Here is a 20534-nt window from a genome sequence, read left to right as displayed (position 1 = left end):
ACATAATGTTGGTTGAGGTTCAGGGGACAATAAGAACAAATAAATACATTTATAACATATATAACTGTATTTGATACAGTTATATCATATATTGTATTTCTGTATAACATTGTTTTTATGTCACTTTTTCATTTATATTTTACAAAAATTATTTTTTTGTTGCGCTATGAACGAATATAAGGTTCTAGCAATGGTTAAATGTTTAGCAAAACTAAAGGTAACTAAAGAAAACCTAAACTTACCCATAACATTTTTAAATATTATGTTTTTACATGTATGATTGGACAAACAAACACAGTAAGAGCCTTATAAAAAATATAAAATAAAATAGAAATGAATACAATTTGAATGAAACAGTGAAAACTTTTTCTATTTTGGTTCTCTTCCATCATGAGTACAAACATTATATTTATATTAGCTTTAAAATATGTTTATCATATACAGTGTGGTATACTGTTAGAAGGAGCTGTCGTTAGTTGATTTACCTAGTTGATGTACAAAGTATTTTTTTGCTCTAATTTTGCATAATTTACTAAAAACAAACCTCATTCTTCGTCATAACTCCATGTTTGGACCCCTGATGCGACAAGACTGACAAATCTCTGGGCAAGTCTACTCTGCCCAACAGTGTAAAACTTCATTGGGACATTTTTCCATGCTCACTTTATAATAAGGGAATGGGAGGGTTAAGGGGCGGCCGGCCAAGAGCACTGAAGAATCTTACTAGGATGTAATCCCGTCCAAGTGGCACTGGCTCTTTCTTCTCTCTTGTTAGGGCTTCTTTGTGAGGCTCCAGAGCTTGGGGCCCAGAAAGGAGCAGAGGATGTGCAGTGGATGTGGCAGTAAAGCCTGAGGAGAAAGGTAAGGGTGGGGGGTCGGAGTGGGACCTACTCTGAAAAAATACCAACGCAGACCAGCAATTATTCAACCAAGGACATCTATAATAAGAAGTCAGAGGGGGGAAATTAAAACTTTATCATAAATGATTTTTGTTACTATATAGTTAGACCAGAACAGGATACAAAACCCATGCAAAAAATTGTATTTAAAATACCTGTAGTTTTTGAGCAACCTTTACTCCTTCTTTTTAGAAACATCTAAACACATAGAGCATACCTTATTTTTCGTTCTTTAACTACCAGCAGGTGTTATTTTGTTGGACAGAAGGTGCAACAGGTGACATCCTCATGAACAAGGAGCATTAAGTGTCTAGAAGTAAGCTCTATAAATCAAATTAGCAGTCCGTCTGTCTGTCATTCTGTCTGTCATTCTGTCTGTCTGTCTGTCAGTGCACACTGAGGGCAGATTCACTTCAACCACTAAACATGAACACAACACCCGTTTGTCATATGGAAGTCATTTAGAAACCCAGTGATCTATGACAAATGTGCACATGTCTGATTAAAATAAACACATCTGAATCCAAAATCCATAAATGTGTCATTTTTTTCCTTCTCTTCTGCCTCGGCCTACATCTGCCTCCTCCAGTATCAAGTGCACGGTTCGTCCTTTGAACATGAATGGGTTATGTATCCATACCCATACAAGTGTATATATCTTTTTTATTGAAGCCTGTTTGTATGACAGCGGTGTCACTGGACCATCTGTGCACACTCACCAGGATAGCTCCTGTCTTCCTGCTCCTCTGGAGTGAAGCCGTCTTGTTAGACAGACAGTAACGGGCGAGGGCTCAGTAGGAATTCTGCTCTGTGTATTGTTTGTAAAAATAAACCATCTGGACGGAGATATTTGAAGCAAATTTATATTAAACAGCTGCAAAAGCAAGCTTCTGTGTACAGACAAGTGATGCAACAGGACCACACCACAAGTCTGAAAGTGATCAGCTCCCAGGACCACAGAGTACAGGAGTTAGAAGACCAGGGCTTGAACTGAATACTGACACATAGTTAGCAAAATCAACAGATTGCTTGTGGGTGTGTATGCCCGGTTAAACAGAGAGGGTGAAAAAGGAACGGACTGATTCTGCTGAGGGACAGACCTGACTGCACAGGAAAAGTCTAACAAGTAAAGCTGAGACTCTGGCCCAGTTGCTGGCACATCACAAGGAGCAGATGTGGAGGGCCAAGAAACCTGCCCCATGCAACTGGCCATCTGGCCAAGCTAAATATTGCCTCAATGCACCCCCATTCTATTTGCCTTTGGCACATTTGTATTGTCCGTGGTCACACATAGGTACACTCCAATCACTGTCGACAGGGAGGGGGATTTATGGAGGTGCCATCAGGGTGATTAGTTCCACTGGTAAACAATGGCCTACCCTTGTGTTTGACTCTGTCCGCTCTACAGCAGGCGTGAATGGCACGCAGCAGAACAGCACTCCCACTACTCAATGGTGTCTACCTCTTTCTGTTAAAGTAACATCAAACAAACAGTGCAAACAAAGGGGGCTACTAAACACAGACACGAATCAAAGGCTCTGCGTCTGCACAGACGGACCGCAACACTCCACTGGCTCCAGAATGCCTCCTGCGCAGCACGGCCAACATTTCTGGACACAAACAATTAGGTAAAACATCAGTGAGGAGGTGAGCCAGCTGTATCACTAAACAGAAAAATAATTAAAACTACTGGTTGCAACTAGTTTGAGATGTGGACAGTGGGAACAGATGCAGTCCCGAGGAGCTGACTCTGCTCCGGTTAACACTTCAAAATATATACTGAAGACATGAGACAAAAACAGGTGACAACGATGGACTGGCTAATTATGGATGTCCACGATGAGTATCTGAAAATACTGGCTACTCTGATACTTGGTTTGAATATTCAAGCAGTACAAAAATACTTAAGTATAAGTAAGTAAAGTAAAAGTTATTTCCTAAATTTGCAACATCATTATTCTCTGCACATCTCAAAGTGAGTACAATGTTTATTAAAGCTCAGCAGCACCAAGGTAACCACGACACAGCTACAGTTTTGGTCAGCAGTCACAACAAGTCCTAAAACATTTCACTAATAGGCAGGAAACTAACTCCAAACACCAGCAGTTGGATGGATTTGTGTTTTCACTGAAGTTTGTTGTTCTCCACAACAGACATGTTTAATTCAGTGTGTAATAAGTTGGAAACTCTGAATCTAGCTGCACTTAAGAAACATCTACTTTGCTAATTTTGCAAAAAGCTGTTGCTGCTTCTGGGTTTAATGAGATCACGATAGCTGGAGGGCCTTCCAACACTCAGTGAGGTCCACATGTGTGTTCTGATGTCTACTGTGTTCAGCTTAGACAACTGGCAATGAAGATCAAGTCTAAAAAAAAATAAAATAAAACAACTTCCCTAATCTCTAAGGCTGGATTTGTATTTCATTGAAGAAAAGAAAAATACAATATAAGCAATATTATACATGGTTTCAAATGGACAAATTATTAGAATTATCCAATGCTATTTTTAAATTATGCATTGTTGATGAGACTGCTTAAACATTGTTTATAAAGAAAACAAATCAGTTAAATAGCACTAAATCATACTTCAAAAATAGAAATACAGCATAATACAATTTTTTAAAAATTACTAAAATGTCTTATGTTGTTACAAATGATAATAGTAACTTTTATTTGAGTATTAACTTTTCTTCTATTGCTTATTTAAATTTCGTTCATAAAGGTTCATAAAGTAACACAAAGTCGTCGCTGAGCTATAAACAGGGACCTCCAAAATATATTGCTCTGAACCACTTTTGGGTCACGACCCACCACTTTGGGAACAGTAATAAAATACTGTAAATAGAATTACATTGACTTTAAATAAAAGAAAATAATCGAGACAAGAAAAAGATTTATGACACAGTTTACAAAAGAAAACAAACAAATGATTATCACATAGGTTTCAGCACGAAACCATCTTCTCTGAAACACACGACATTACACAGACAGGTTTTGCGGTGAGTGAGCTACTACATGTTGCTGAGTAAATGGAACCTCATTTTGGAGAAGGATTTGTGAAAAAGCCTTACAGTCCCAGTATAAATGTTCTAAAGTCACACTTCTGACACCATCCCCGAGGACTTTCCTGGAGCCCATTAACAGATATGACACAAGATACACAAGGTTTTAGGCCAGCAGTGAAGTAACACAACAAGAAAAGCTCAAATTGTCAGATTTTTTGTAACTGACAAACAGCAGAGAGGAGCCGCTGTCTCTGAAAACAAGGTATTTCATGGGCATTTGTAACTGGAAAATGGAAATGCTGACTGAAGTGTCTGAGGCTGCAGATGTCTCAGGTATTTGGTGAGGGTTTACAGGACGTGAAACATGAGCGAAGAGAACCAAGAGTATGTGTCGAGCTATTTGATGTGAAATAGTAGAAGGTGCAATGCAAAATCAGTGAGCTGGAAAGCAAGATCAGGCACAAATGTGGGAGAACAATGTTGCTGTGTTTCCATAAAAAGGAACGTCATTCTTTCCTGAGGATTTGAAGTAAAAATGTTACAAAAGTTTCCCTGCAAATAGTAGTATTTATCCACAAAAGTTTAAAGTAACGATGTCAATCAGATCCGCTGTTAAATACATAAATATTACAACAACTGTTGTACATAGAGTATACATTTAAGAAATATATAAATGTACATATATGTACATGTACACATGAATATGTCTATACATACAAGTAAATATATATATCTATATATAAGAAGCTTTTTTAAGAAGGGTTTTAATGTAAAAGCTAATTTGTCATAAATGTTACTGTACATGCAGTATACCATGTATATGAGATGCCTATTAAAAGAATATTAATTTACATCTTTAAGGTGATCATGCATGGTTGTAGACTGGTGTATGGCTATGATTTATTTAGTCTAAATTATTAGTACGGTCCATATAATTAATCCAAGCTCCACAGTTATCCTCTCAGGATGGATACAGTCAACAGAAGCCTTGGGCTGCGGGCCTTTACTGTAAGATACCACCGTATATGAAGACAAAATGGAAAAAAAAATGCATCCGTCATTAGTCTCACCTTGGTCTGCTTGCATCACAGACCAGGCATTCCAAGCCCTCCTCTAATCATCGGAGGACCAATATCCTGCAATTAGTTCAGTTTCCACACTCTGCCCTCAGGTCCTGCTTCAGCCTGGGAAATGGGATCCAGTCCCCTCCTAAGCCTGGGCTTTGGTGCTGCAGAGCACGACATGCTCACAGTGCAGCCTGCCAGCCCTGATGTGGTTGTTATCTTGTGTTTGCATGGGAACCACATGGAGTTAGTACTTTTCTTTCAATAGCAGCACGTTAGTTAACACAGAGAGGATGGCAGGACCAGGTCAGGATTAATCAGCCTGTTCTGTAATGTTCCACTAAATGTAATGTAGAAGCCTCCTTCAGTGAGGTTCATGCGTACATTAGGTGTGTAAATTGCTGAAGTGGGGAAATGCTTGTTATGATATGGCGATTCTTCATGGGGAAATATGAAAAGCAAGTATCTGGTTTTTCAGGTTCAACACACTGCTATCACAGAGGATACAGGTTTCTACTGTCGCTCTGTCTAAAAATAGGTCCAACACAAAACATTGTCAGTTTAGACAAGATCTATCACTAACATTACACTCTTTTACAGTGGTTAATCTGACCATGAGTGTAAGATGTCCCTGTTTATCCCACCCGTCACACATAGTTCATAATGGCTGTACAACGCTGCTCTTGAAGATGTGCTTTTTAATTGGTTTATAAATTCTGCCAATTATGTGCCGGAATTCCCCTCAGGAGTCACCTTCACTAATCTGCTTGAAGCCTAAGTGGAATCAAACAGACCAGTGTCATGGTGTCAGGTCGCTAGAGAGAGAGAGGGGGGGGGAGAGAGAGAGAGAGAGCTGTGACCGACGCCACCCGTGAATGTGTGCAACAGTACATGTGTTTGCTCAGATTTATGTGAGTTTGTGTGTGTCGGCACAGACCACGGCTGTCCTGCTGCCTGGCAGATCATGTGAATACGCCAGGCCAATTGGATTAGCAGATTACCCCAAGATTTGCCCTCTGACCCCTGGAATGGCCGTGCATTTGGCTGACTGACATTGGTACAGGCTGTCGCTTCCTGCCCCACATACACAACACCGACAGTATAATGCTGTAACCTCTCTGTGCCTGGAAGGGTGGAGATAAGCAGGACACCAAAACTTCATGTTCCTGCTGCAGGAGGATTACAAGTATGAAGGTGATTAGTCTGTGTACTACAACAACCAGACTGCATTAACCTGGGTTATCTCAAGTGCTGGCATCCCAATAGGAAAGTATTCAACTGTAAGTATAGATCATAGGTCTATAAAGTGTCATGGTGGTATGTTCAATAAAAATGCACTTTTATAAGATTCAGTGCAAAACAAATGCAGCGTGAGTCCTGGCAACAATAAACAGCAACAAGGGCGTTTAGTCCATTCAGTAACCAAGTAACACACTTTTAAGCCGGGAAAAAGTGCAGACAAAGCCAAGATCTAGGTTTTACAGTTTCCACAGAGTTACACGCCTCACAACATGTTAGCTGTTAGCCTTCACCGAGGCTTTAGGCTGTCATGTCGGACTGATATGACTTTGACCGAGGACTGTCTTCCTCCTCCGTGGATATTAGTGATGCTCGGCTCCATACAGTGGGTCACGCATGGCTACTTGTGGTCTGAGGCCAACCTCCTGAGGGGAATAAAGCGGGCCTGTGTGGCTCAGGCAGCTCTAATGTGTGTACATGTTTTTCTCTCCAGTCAGAGACACAGTTCTGCCACTGACCCCTGCTGGACCTGATGACCCACAGATCACCCCGGCCACTCAGTGATGTATTTCATTTCCCATGTCTCTCTGGCTGACAGTCAAATACAGGTTATTCACACATGTTGCTGCTGTTGTTCCTAATCCATTACACAGCTCACATGTCCAGGTTTGCTAGTAGCTGTTCTCCAAACAAGCAGCAAAGACATAGCACCGCTGCTGCCAAAAGCCTTTGAACCAAATTACTTCCTCTCACACAACACGGCTTTAATTATGTGTTGGAGAACATAAAACAGGTCGGACAATTTGTAGTGGGAAATCATATTTCCATTGAAGGGGCGCAGGACATAACCAATGATTTATACCAAGAATGTCATAATTATTTTTCTTCACCAAGCCACGGATCCTGTTTCAGCTAATGGGTGTTGAGCTGAAAGCACTAATTAGGTTTTGTAGTCGACTGACACCAGCAAAGAAAGAGAAGGTGCCACAATAAATAAGTTCTCAGCGTGTAACTCAAAGCCTGTAATTTGAGTCGATGCTCCTGTATTAGGTTGTGGGAATTATAAACGTCTCAACAAAATGCAGATAAGTAATTGCGAGGTGTCTTACCCACACTCTGGCAGCGTGGAGGGGCTCTGACAAGTATGATTACTGGAACATGTTTGGAACAAAACAAAGGGAGGGCTGCTGTTTAAAATGATGTGACGTTTTACACATTTTTCACCGTCTTTATGTGGGCCATCGAACTCATTTCTAAAGAAACACATAACCCGGCACTCAGCATAAAATTTAAGGCAAACACATTAGAGATGAATGGGGTGTTTGATATTACCATGTGCTAAAATTTACGACACACACACACATTCCTCTCTGAGGAATAATAGTCATATTTTGAAGTAAATTAAGCCCCTGCTCAGAGATGGATTGGTCATACTTGTACAAACATGACATAAATCACTGACTTACTTCCACAGACATGTTTTTCTTCTCTGTGCCCGACATAAAAGCCTATAAAATTATATAAACATAGACTGTTACCTCTTTCAGTCCCGCATGAGCAAACAAAAAGGTCTGGCAGCCCTAAGTGCATGACCTTAAAGCTTTGGAATTTTCCATTTCTTCCTTTAAAAAAGACTTGAAGATGACACTTGTGTAGACAATCACATGACCTGCTGATTCACAGCTAGCCTATGAAAGCTACACAGAATCCATGTATGTAAACTGTTTCTCCGAGAGGCTAATGCGTGTGGCTGTGCAGAGGAGCGGCCAGGTGCCTTCAGCAGGTTGACATCTCCTGAGACATACTCCACAGTCATTAGACATGAATCTAGACCTGTTGCCCTTAGCAAAACACACACACACACACACAGTCGAGTGGCACGCTCCTGTAAACAAACACAGCAGTGGCAGCAGCAGCAGGACATGGCAGCAGCTCCTCTCGTCCCCCCCTGATGGAGCCCATGTCCCTCTCTCACTCGTACTTCCCTCTGGCACAGGGGAGCACACCAGCTGGGCAAGTCTGGGCACCTGACGCCTGTCAGGTCACACTGCCAGGAAGGAACCTTTCAACCACTGCTGAAAAGAAGGCTGCGGGCTGTACCTTTCGTCGAACAGCAAATACAACACCACGTCATAAAACCACAACATCTGCAGGAGCCAGTAATGGTTTGACAGGACAGGTTGGGTTTTTGGCAGATTATGACTGTTAATGCGAGACATGAAAGACACATGTGCTCTAATTAGTGCTGTGGAAGAGGCTAAAGTATAATGATGTTTGGATGATTCCTTCTTCAGAGGTCACAGATGTGATTTGTCAGTATTTAAAAAAAAAAAAAAAGAAAGAAAGTCAGTATGGGGTGTAGAACCCAAAGATACATCTTCAAACCCCAAACTCCGTGGTTTGTGGTCTGGACTCAGTAGGACAGAAAAGCACTGCCTTTTAAACATCAGTAGGTGGAACATAATACTTATAATAAATATCATCAATGATACTGATGTACAAAATAGTTTGAAGATTTATATACAGTAGCCTATATATGTATTTTTTTTCAACGTATTTATGATGCTACATCAATGTGACTTCACAGAAACAAAGATCGAGATTTTTAAGACACAAGAGAAAAAGACTTGTAAAGAAGAGGTAATATATTGTTGTTTTAAACGTGAGCTGAGCCAGACAGGTATTAGAAAAGCATTAAACTACACATATAACCAGCACAATGCTGATATCATCCAATCATGTTAGACTGAAGATTCTGTTACCAGACTTTACTTTGAAACTGCACTGAAGCTTCAAACTAAACACAAGCTTAAACAGTACTTGCTTCCTTCTGCAAAGATGAACTAATACAACTTACCTATGATGACTTTGAATGATAAATCCTAGTCATAATATTAAATAGGGTTTAGGAAAGATAATCAAACTATGGGTGGAACTGAATAAAACAGCGTGAGAATTTGTTTTTGAAGAGACGGCCTCCTGAATTGGATGTTCAGGGATCCAACAGAATACATTTTAATAATAGTTAACAGTGCAGGTTGAGTCACTGTCACCTGTTGTCACCACCACAGCTGCACTGATCTTATTTGTAATAAAATAATGACACTGATTGTTACTTGGAGAAGCTAACGTAAAACACATGACAAAAATACTGTATGCTTCTTCACACACACACGGACACACACACAGCTATGCCTTGTTTTGATCAAGCAGTACAATCCCGGGCCTCTGTCATTCATTAGTTTACAAAAACTGTGTTACGCAGACATGAGGTCACTGCACCATTTGGACGGCTGAGACATAGAGACAGTGTATGAGGAGGTAGAGAGAATCTGACCGTGACCAAGACAGAATACTTATTAACCCAGTCAATAAGAGCTGCTTTTGTTTCTCCCCTCACCTCCCTGCCCAGGAGGAGCTCCACTGAACAACACTCTGGGTGTGTGGAGGGCCAGACAGGTCAAATGCTTTTTCTCTCATTCTGGGCTGAATAATGTCTCTCTGATATTCTGAGAGCGAGCTGTTCCATTACAGATTGTGCAAATATGACCGCTGATCGCAAACAATTATTGGAACCACAGACAGCTATTCTTAGAAAGTTTGATATGTACGCCAATGCACGCGTACACATGTAAGCTGCTGGGCCATAAATGCCACCACACACACACACATTCAAACCCTGGTCACCTGCTGAGTCAGTGTGTGAGGTTGCTGGTGTATGAAATGAAGGGAGTACCTCTTATTTCCTCCGCTGGTTCTTTTTAACTGCCAACAGGAGTTTCTGTGCCTCTCCCTCGGATGTTTCAGCTCGTCACTGCCATGACTCAGAACGAAGGGGGCAAACAGGAAGGATGTTAACCAGCCTGAAATACACAAAGACACACATACACATCATAATTACATGGTAAAAAAGTAACAGGAAGTAGCAGTCCAGGTTTAGGCACAGAATCACAGCCACTAGAATGTTTGTCGAGATGATTTTCCACCACGGTTGTTTGGAAAAATCACTTTGATTAATCCACACATTAATTTGGTTTGGTCATCCTGTATTAAATCGTTTGGAAAACGGGCTAACCCATGTACAACAGCAGCTTGTGTTGGTGGTGCGTTGATCAGGAAGGAAAGGCACGAGCAAGAAGAAAACGCGGCTCAGTAAAAGGCTAGGACCATTTCTTTATTTAATCACCACCACCTCCAACATTATTTTTGTTTACCTCTGCTCCTTGGGTTTTGTGCTGTTAGCTGTGTTTCTTCTTCCTACACAAAAACACTACACTTTACATTACTATGTCCTTTTGGTTGCTGGACAGTCCTTTTGGTTGCTGGACAGTCCACTTATTTTCCCCTACAGGGTTCAATTGCATGTGAACTGAGCTCCATCTCTTCAGGAGGACCATAGTACTGGGCAGCTTTCATACCTGACCAGAAAGCAAACTGTCCGCACTAACTCTGCTCTGTTTGAAACGGATCAAACAACTCTGGTGTAAAAGTGGCAAAGTAAGTTGACAGGTAGACAGAGACAACTCCAGACCCCCTCCCCCCCACCACCTCTCTTCACCACTGACCGCTCATGTTTTGAACTGTCAAGGTCAGATGAGAGTGGCAGTTCAGGTGTGACAGGTGGAGATCACTGGTGAGACGTGAAAGGTGGACAGAGAGATAGAGGAGGATGGTAAAAGAGACAGACAGAAAAAAAGAAAGTAAAAACATGATGGGGGTGAGTTGGTCACATGCCGTCATTCGCCTCCCTCACCTGGTAACTTTCTGTCACCCACGCCATCACCTTGTCACCTCTGTATCCCTGCCACCCTATCACCCATCCCTTTAGCAAGTGGGCCTGTCAGCTTGTTGTCATGCGACCTGACTCACCCCTGACCTTTGGCTTCTTTCATACAGGCTACAGAGAAAAGAGCTCAGGCTCAGGAGGGAGGGCGGTCGTGTCTGGACATGCCTATCACCCTAGATCACAGGCCCCGGACAGAAATGTTACAGGGCTGTAGATTTATGAGGATGTGTAATATAGTGAGCGACCCCCCTGTCCCCCGCCCCCCGACCCTGCGTTACTACCACAGGGGTGGGATGTCTGTAGCTTTGGTGTATGTATATTGTTTACGTCATTAAATGAGTAAGTGAGTACTCACATTTACGTCAAAACAATTAAAAGGGTTTTTGTGGCTGGTGGTGATGGTGAAGACCAGACGGGTAGAATGAACATGGTGATAGCTGGGGTAGGTCAGGGTTACTGGGGTAAAGTTAGGTAAACAGATTTTCTTTGTTTACTGTTACTTTTCGTGGTTTTTGTGCTGGTGTCATGATTTTTAATGAAGTACTACTTTACGGTCAGCAGTAAAACTCAATGATTAAACTGCAGTTTTGACTATGAGGTAGTAGTGCTGAAAATAGTTCCATATTACATAGATTAGGATACATCCTCTTGTTAAATGGTATTAAGGATTTTGACTCATTTAGGACACAGTGTTGTTAATAATGACAATTTCTTAGCAGTGGAAACCAAAGAAAAAAAATCGGGTTATCTGGATATTTTTTGTGTTCTGATCTGACTGTACAATACATAGTCTCTTATAAAATAGAATTGTGCAATTGATTAACTTGTGGCTTTGGGTTCTTGTGACTATTTGGAAGTAAACATTGGCAAAGTTCTGTCTACACTATACCTATACTTCAATTACTATTTAGCTTAACATGCAGAGTTCTACTGACACAGGTGATCCTTTTATCCTTAATGTGGTTTCTGAGGTATTTTGCTCTGTTTTCTTGTAATCGAGGAAGCAGTCATTAAGATTATTGTTACAGCAGAGGATTTTTTTAAACAAATAATTTCTGTATTCTAAAGCTCAAATTCCAGTGTATTTGGTGGCATTGATTTACAGTAATTCCATATTTATTTGAATCAGGATACATTTTACTTTACAATGTTTATTTTTTATATGCCCCAACAGTTATTGCCTACAGGGAATCCAAAAGTATGTATGGATTGAATTCAGCCTAAAGTCTCTGGCACATAATACAGATCATACACAACAGGACTTTTCCACACATGCTGTATTTGTAAAGATGAGGCTAATGATGGAAACAGACAACACAGTGTTCCGACACAGATGAACCAGGCGCAGCAAATTTGATCAGCAACTCTTTGCCATGAGGACCGTGAGCCGAGGAATGCATCATAACTGAGAGCAGTGAACCTCACATGTTCAATCTGATGCCACGGAACATTACCCATAATCCTCTTGACAAACACATGCATCTGAAACCATAACAACACTCGGCCGGCACTTTGGAAGGGAGAGTGTGGGACACATCCGTGGCAGCACACCATAATTACAAAGAGAGCTACAGAGGGCTGACTAAGTTTAGAAGACCCACTGAAGCACCCCCCAGCCTCCCCTCTTCACATGCTCCCACACTGATATTTAACAAAACATTAATCTTCTTGCCAGTGGCTCCAAAGAATACTGGTGATGTAGCTTGGGCGCAGGGGCTGGGGTAATAGTAATTCTATTGTTCTGCCCTTTTATTTATGCCTTGGCTCTACCAGGCAGATGAGGTAAGTCTCCTTTTTCATGTTATTATTCAGAAGTGGAGATACATAAAGCCAGATTACACAAATGTCTCTCTGTTTCACAGCGCTGCCATCTCACACCTCCCTCGCCAACGCTTAATGCAAACCCCCGTCCCTTCTCCCGACCCCCCACCTCCTTCCCCCCATCCCTCCACTAGGTTTCAATAGCACGTTTCCCCTTTCTCCCCCCTCTCTTCTAAATCACCCTCAAAAATTTGCATGTGAATCACTTGTATATCTTCTTTTATATGATGCACCGACAACACTGGCTTTTGAGAAAGAGAGAGGAGAAGAACTGCCCCAAATGCAACCTCCCTCTATCCCCCCACCTTCGACTCTCACACACACACAACTCAAAAAAAAGATGTTACTCTAACTCCCCTCCCAGCTTTGGCATAGCAGTGGTTCCATTTAAAAAGCAAGGACACAGTGCAGGTTTTATGATATGGAGACAAGTCCTTTTGTGCTCTCCAGAGACAAGCCCTCTGTCTGCCCATGTTACTGGGGCGATAATCCTGCTGGAATTTCTCCTAAGCACTTTTACTGACATTTTCAATTATCACCATGCCAGGGCCCAGTAAATGGCATTTAAGGGGCCCCGTCATCTCCACGTTGAATCATATTTGTGAATCTGAAGGTCCGTCTGTCCGACTCTGTTCTGTTTGCCTGGGGTGGCAGGACACGGGGGTCATCGGAGTTACTGTGCACCCTCCCACCCTCCCCCCCACCCCCCAACGGGATGAAGCCAGTGGTTTGTCCAGACACACCTCCACTGACTTGGAATGCAGATGTAAAATGTGTCTTAAAAGTACAAATGGAGGCACAAACACAGGCACATTTACTTCCGGACTCCTGCAAACAAACCTGTCTTTAGATCTACATGATCAGAGTGAGTCTTTGTCTTACTGAGAGCACATGGTACTGACTGAGAGAACCAAGCAGACACGCTGACCTCCCTGGTGCACAGTGCACCAGGTCAGACTTGTTTTCCCTTCACCTCTGACAAGATCCATTTACACAGACTCCAAAAGCACTCCACAACCTCGGCTAGGGTTACATACTCAGATCCCTGTAATAATTCAGACATATATTGCAGCTGGACTTTTTTTCTCTCCCCCATGTTCCATTTCAGTGAACTCAACTTCAAAGCTTTGAAGGGGACAGATTGATAGTGGAAGACAAATGCTATTTCATAAGGGATCAGGTTTCGAATTTGATCACTCAGAATTACAAGCTGCAACTGCACACAATAGTTCTGTTTCGGCCACAGAGGCATTTAGGACCTGACAGCTTAAAAACTTTTATGCACCATGTAGTGTGTGGTACAACGTAAAGGTGAAGATTAAACACTACAATACTCTTACAACAAAATGTGTTGTTTAGTCTAAGACCTAAGGTCTTCCAGTTTACCATGTCAATTTCATTATGTAATAATCTTTTCGTATTAATTCATGGGATGACATTCCAACAGTGTCCGCCGTGCTTTGTGACACTGCCATTCGGACAACATGACAAGCTGCTGATGTCCCAGTGAACCAGAGACAACACAGCTGTTAACATGCTGCCGTGCCCCCAGCTCCTCTCCACCGAGCTGACATCATTCCCAGCGTCCCCTCCTTCCTGCCTCTCGTTTGGATGAGCTCTGTTATGACAAGTCTAATTGAGGGTTGTCAGGCCATAACATTTCTGTAAATATTAGACTTGCCAACAGCGTCAATAAGAGGAAATGGCTTTACTGTATGTTTTTTTCTCTCAGGAGCACAATGTGTGCTTTTGTGAGTGCAGAGCTAAAAGGCGTTTTGATAACCAGCGATTGTCTCTGTAAGCATGCATAAAATCTAATCCAATTTTCAGTTCAGATCTTAACACACGCCACAGACATTCCTGAAATCACAGTTGCAGATGGATTTGGATGAGTGCATTTACTGGGAATAAACAAGGCTGAATGTAATACCATCTTAGCAATTGGAAAAATCTCCCTGCATTTAACAGAGTAGTTTCACATGGACAACATACAGATTCCTGTAAAAACACTTTGAGTGAGACAATCTCTCTGTCAGGACTTGGCTTCAGATGTTTTGAGTCATATTTTCACGTCATGATTTAAAGAAGTGATTTTTTTTCTTTGGCTGCGTGCTAGAATGGTAGCAGAGCTGACATCATCACTTACTGTACGTCTGGGTAGACAAAAAACACTTCCTCATTGATGAAAGCGATGACAACTGTGGCTATGAATGTCCCTGTGTTATTCTAATCCTTTTCAATGTGTTTAAAGAGCACCTGGTTCAGTGCACACAGGAGGTTATTTTCGGTTTTAGTGGGTGATAGAGAGAATCTGGGACATAGAGAGGAAAACACTCTTTGAGTCATGACTGGGGGGTTGCATGATTTTAATGGGTTTGTGTGCGTTTGTGTGAGGCCTCCATTGTGTTTTCAGAGAGTGTGTTCCAGTAAGTGACATGGAGACTTACTCACCTTGGGGGATGGGGGTGAGTCACTGTGCATCATAATTCATGGCTGGCCAGGCAGGGGCATTTAAGCAGCTCAACTGAGGCTGTAAAAGTATTCACCCTTTTCCATGAAAAAAAAAATAATAATAATGAGTGTTTGGGGGAAAAAGTAAATTACAGGCTCTTTACTAAAGTAAACTTAAACTTAAACTTAAACTTATATTTCTTTACTAAAGTAAGTGGGGGGAAATAATGTCTGTAAAATCTGTTTTTAAAAAAAGGAAAAGGAAATATGAATTTTCTATCTTCCATTATGCAAGTATTCCAAAAAATCCAGAAAGTTCCCTGCTTCACTTTCAGTATCAAAGTTAGGGCTAAAAACTGCAGCTGACTTTCATTTTCTGTATTGTCATGTCTTTGACCCGTTCACTCCCACTCAGTCTGGTCTCTGTCTGACTCTTTGGTGCACAATGAGTTGTTGATTGTAGCACTAACAGCTTTAAGTGAACTGCACTAAGTTTTGTAGGAATTACATTTTTTTAATTTCAGTTCTGCAGAAATGTGTGTGAATGTGTGTGTGTGTGTGGAGGGGACGGGGGGTGTAATTCTGTTTACTCTCAAAGGTCTAATTGGTGGAAACATAATAACATGCGTGTTTGTCCGTGATGCCAAAGCACATATTTGATCATCTCTCCATCACAGTAATACTTTTCTTTGAAGCCTAATGGAGCAGTAAATTCCAGGATCTTCCAACTCAACCCCTTCAGATTCCATTTTGTCCATAGAGCACAGATTTTTTTTACTGTTATTCACAGATAAAGACAAAGTACTATTCTAAAAGTACTACTATTGAGTTGGTATTGGAGTGTTCTTCTGGAACAGAGAAGATAAAACCATAATAACACCACGGTGATTTACGATTGGGAAGACCATTATTGGATGAGACAATCCAACCTCCTTCCATTGTCTGAAGGACGTACAATAATAGAGTATTTTAAACAGAGATGCATCAATCACAATTTTTGGTCGATTTCGATGTCCAAACTTTCAGTACTTGAGAATTGCCCCTACCAATTTTTGACAATTCTGATTACCTTCAATTCACAGCGTAAACAAAAAGTAAAAAAAAAAAAAAAAAGTTCAATGCAAACTTTTCAAAATAAAGTACTTCTTGACTAGAATAAAGTACTGCATGAAAATCAGTCCTTGTGCTTCCAACTTTCTGGCAAATAAGACTTTGTGCATTAGGTCTGCATAACAAAATAAAAATATATGCAGTTTATGTCATCTTTTCTTTTTCTTCGTCTTAAAATCAAAGAATAAAATGAATGTGTTCTAATTTTTTTGTGCTTTTAACATCTGGTAAAAATCAGACTTCAAATATTTTTTCTCTGCTCAGAAGTGCAAGTCGACAAAAGCAGCTGAGATGAGCCCTTCAACCCTTAATGAGAGTCTGTCAGAGACATAACTCAGCGCTCCCTTCCCAATAACTGATGAAATATGAAAATTGACAGCAGCGTCAGGGCAGCTGTGCCAGGTGTTTACGAGTGGAGGTCTTAACTGGCTTCCTCAGTGCTCCATAAGTCATAGGCAGAGAGTTCATCATAGAAAAGGGGATTTATGAGGCCTGAGTCTGCATATGAGCCACCCCATCAGCTGCCTCACTGCCATAGGGAGGGGATCATTATCTCCACTCAGCCACTATAAGCTTCATAGACTTACTCATAGAGAATTGGCTCCAGGGTCCACTCCTCCTGTAAACACACACATTTCATGTGGGTGTCCAGAAAACGAGCCAACGTCGGTAAAATGACAAGCAGGAGGTGACAAAAAGTCCATGATGATTTTAGAAAATGTCCTTTATGTCCTTACAGAAACAAGTCTATATCTGTTTCCTTACAATTTTGCAATGACATTTATTATTGAAGCTTAGTCATCATCGCTGAGCTCTTAGCATTTCTGTTCCTTGAAATATCTAAACTCGATCTAGGAAAAATAAACATGTCCTTTTCTGCTTCGCAGAGGACACACACACACACAAGCATGTTTCATAATCAAAGTAAACATAGCTTGAACCAACAAATAATTAAAATGAATAAATATCCATACACAGAGACGATCAATGAACGTGTAGCGTCTTCTCCTAAAGAAGTCAGTTATGTGGCTACGTCTGGTGAAACCTTGGTCCTAATAACATGAATAAGAATTATTGCAGCTGTGGTTTTATTTACTTCCTGTGGTGATTATTTTGTTGTCATTTCCAAATACTTGAAGGCCAAGGAAAACTTGACACTTAAGAAAATATGGATGCAGCTGCAAGACATCGGTCAGTTATGACAAGCATTATACTAGAAATTAGAAAGTATTTAGGTTGACAGATGTGCAGTACTGCGTATATTGTATTCATGTCTCATCTTTACATCTACAACAATAACACACGTGTCTCTCATGCCTTAAATTCCCTGTGTGTCTTCCAGCCACACAGCAGGCAGAACTCTGTGGTTTGTTTGCATTTTTGCACCGAGAATGTGTGGCACTGACAGGGAGTTTGTTGGAGGGAAATGCTGAAGGCAACGAACTAGCAGAGACAACAGCTATTACAACAGGGAGGCTCAGGATGAACACTGTATACTGCTGGTCATGTTGCCTCTGGGCTGAGCTCTGGAGCAGCATGACCTGGATCTGAAACAGAGCACCGACTCCCCACCCACAATAACACAGGAAAGCCGTGCTGTGTTGTTTATTTAGGGGGTGAGTTTAAAAAAGCACAGTTGAGAAATGTAAAAAAAATCAGAGTAGAAAGTGACCTTTAACCATCATTACCACACCAAAAATGAAACCCCTCGGTCCAGGGCTTCACCTTCAAACTGATGCTAATGAAGGATGCTGGGAAACGAATGGGGCATTGAGCAGCAGAGCGCCTACAGCTATGCTAGAGATGTTCCCCACTGCAACTGAGACTGACATCCATGCAAATCATAACAGAAATGACAGAGCCCACCACCCAGCCACCCACCAGGGCAGTCACTTCAGCTGACTTGTCTGCCAGCTTGTCCCTCTGCCAAAGGGACAAACAGCGAAGCTACCCCACCCGAGGTTCCACCCGTGTGCTGCACATACAGACAGACTGGGACAAATTGGGACAATCCCCCTCTCCATTACCACCCACTTTTCCTCTCCATTGCGCGCTGTAGCGGTCTCCGCTCAGGGGGCTAATTCCACGTTCAGATCACCATTTGTACTTATTATGCTGACATAATTAATCCCCTGTTGTGATCAGCGGGGGCACGAGGGCCTCTCCGCTTCATTGGCCTACCCCTGCCATGACACAGTCGCTCCCCCTCCTGCTTCTTATAGAAATCCATGTCTCATTGCCGGCCCATGTCTATCTTGTCTGTGCTGACAGGTCTGTCTGTTTGTCACCCTGTAATCTGTCTGTGTTGTTTGTCCTGCTGTGGTCAGTCTAATAGTATATTTGATATGAATAGTCTGCAGATGAAAACTGTGTTTTCTGGCACTGGTGACTGCTCACGGTGCTTTACATGACAGGTTTTGTTGTTGACCAACTGGGAATGCCAGGAGGCAAAGACAACTGTACAGTCTACTGCTCCGTGCCAACAGAGGCCAAAGGGCTTACACTCAGCTACAGCGTAAAACATGGACATTGTTATTGACCAAAAATGCGACAACACTGTCTATTTGTTTCTAATCCATCGGATGAAACACCTGCAATAGACAAGGGACCTTCAGCTCAGAGTCACAAAAACATGAACTGCAGACTAGTTGATAAATTAATGACTTTTTAGGTAAAATGTCAGACCCATATTTCATGGAAATAAAGCCGTGGCTTAAATTGAGAATTTAAAACTGCATGATGTACTCCAGTACTTAGTCATTGTTGCAGTTTTTTTTTAATAAAGTTTACATATATATATATGAAAACATACTTTCAACATACTGTACTTTCAACTCACACACATCTGATAAACGCTATACAACTCAATAGCTAATATAGAATAGAATAACCAGTGCTACCAAACACATGACATAAATCCTGTGATGTACCGTAGGTTTGACTTTCACTGTCTGCCTCGATGGTTACAAACCAACAGCAGGAAGAGCTTTGATAATTCAGTCAACATTAAAGACAGAAGGTAGGAAGGATCAGGAAGGAGAGACGACAACAATGAGTGAGGCGGAGCTCTCATCAAAAACACACCAGCTGGATTAATAAATCCAGCCAGAGACTGTGTCCACAACTTAATGTGTCTGGCAGATTAAAACAGAACCATCTCAAGTTGTGAAACATATGTCGGCGAGGCTGAGCAAACACTGAGTATAATAACTGAGGAGATCAGAGCTGCTGCTGCTGCTGCTGCTGCTGCTGCTGGCCCCAAACTGCCACTCAGTGAGTCTGGAGCAGCTCTTTACCTGCTGCTACAAAGAAACCAAAGACATGGCTGCTGATCAGGGGAACACTGGCTTCTGCAGATCTCAGGTCAAATTCAGACACCTGATCCACATGAACATTAGAGCCTCATGTCTTTTCTAGTGAAGACTATGATCTTGTGTTCATAAACATTTAATTCAAAATTGCCAATAACTTTCTTTTAATTCTGCACCAATAAAGACATCTGAAAGAAAAGAAAAGTGACTGTGAGGACAATAATAATACTATTTTAACACATTTCTTTCTGCTGAGGAGACCAGTGATTACACCGTCCTCCTGTAGTCATTGACAGCTCCAACAGATTAGCTGTTGTAGCCTATCTTAAATGTTTGTTTTTATTTTTTTTTCCTGGCAGTAACACTTCAAAGTTAATCTTCAGACCTTTCAGGATACCAGGACGGAACCAACACCTGCCAGTGCTGGGAAGTTCAGTGTTATTCTGGCTAAAGAAGAATGTGTACAGTCAACAGGTCTGCATGTCCCAGTGAAGGAATTCATTACAAACACCAAAAAAAAAAAAAAAGAAAAAAAAAGAAAAAATGAAAGGACGAAAAGTCTGCTTCATTGTTAATTCAAATTTCAAGGCAAAACCTATTACAATTTCAAATGTGACCACATTCAACCCTAAGCCATATACATATGTATAAATAAATGATATAGACTACATATATTAATTATTTATTTGCCCTTCATTTGTTTAAGTTTTCATTTAGTAAAATTACGGGAAATAAAAAAATGCAACATCTTCTTCTGAAGACAGCACTGTCAAATCGCAGGAACATTTACTCAAAACACCACATCACCCCTCATCCCCCAAAAAAGAACTCTCCCTTCCACCCTCCCTT

The 20534-nt window shown here is 41.4% G+C and overlaps 1 protein-coding gene across 2 annotated transcripts in view; it reads right to left on the bottom strand.

Annotated features, from left to right (window-relative positions):
- The window catches only part of tox3 (TOX high mobility group box family member 3), a 280269-nt gene that overhangs the window by 97954 nt on the left and 161781 nt on the right, over positions 1-20534 (bottom strand). For both annotated transcript variants that reach the window (XM_025055555.1, XM_008310453.3), the window contains exon 9: positions 9943-10069. The gene's annotated coding sequence lies outside the window, so the exon portion shown is untranslated. The remainder of the gene's footprint in view (positions 1-9942; positions 10070-20534) is intronic.

This window comes from Cynoglossus semilaevis, chromosome 5 (assembly GCF_000523025.1).
Source record: "Cynoglossus semilaevis isolate Cse_v1.0 chromosome 5, Cse_v1.0, whole genome shotgun sequence".
Classification (NCBI taxonomy): domain Eukaryota; kingdom Metazoa; phylum Chordata; class Actinopteri; order Pleuronectiformes; family Cynoglossidae; genus Cynoglossus; species Cynoglossus semilaevis.
Note: the sequence above shows the minus strand (reverse complement) of the source record. Positions and strands in the feature narration are given on the sequence as shown.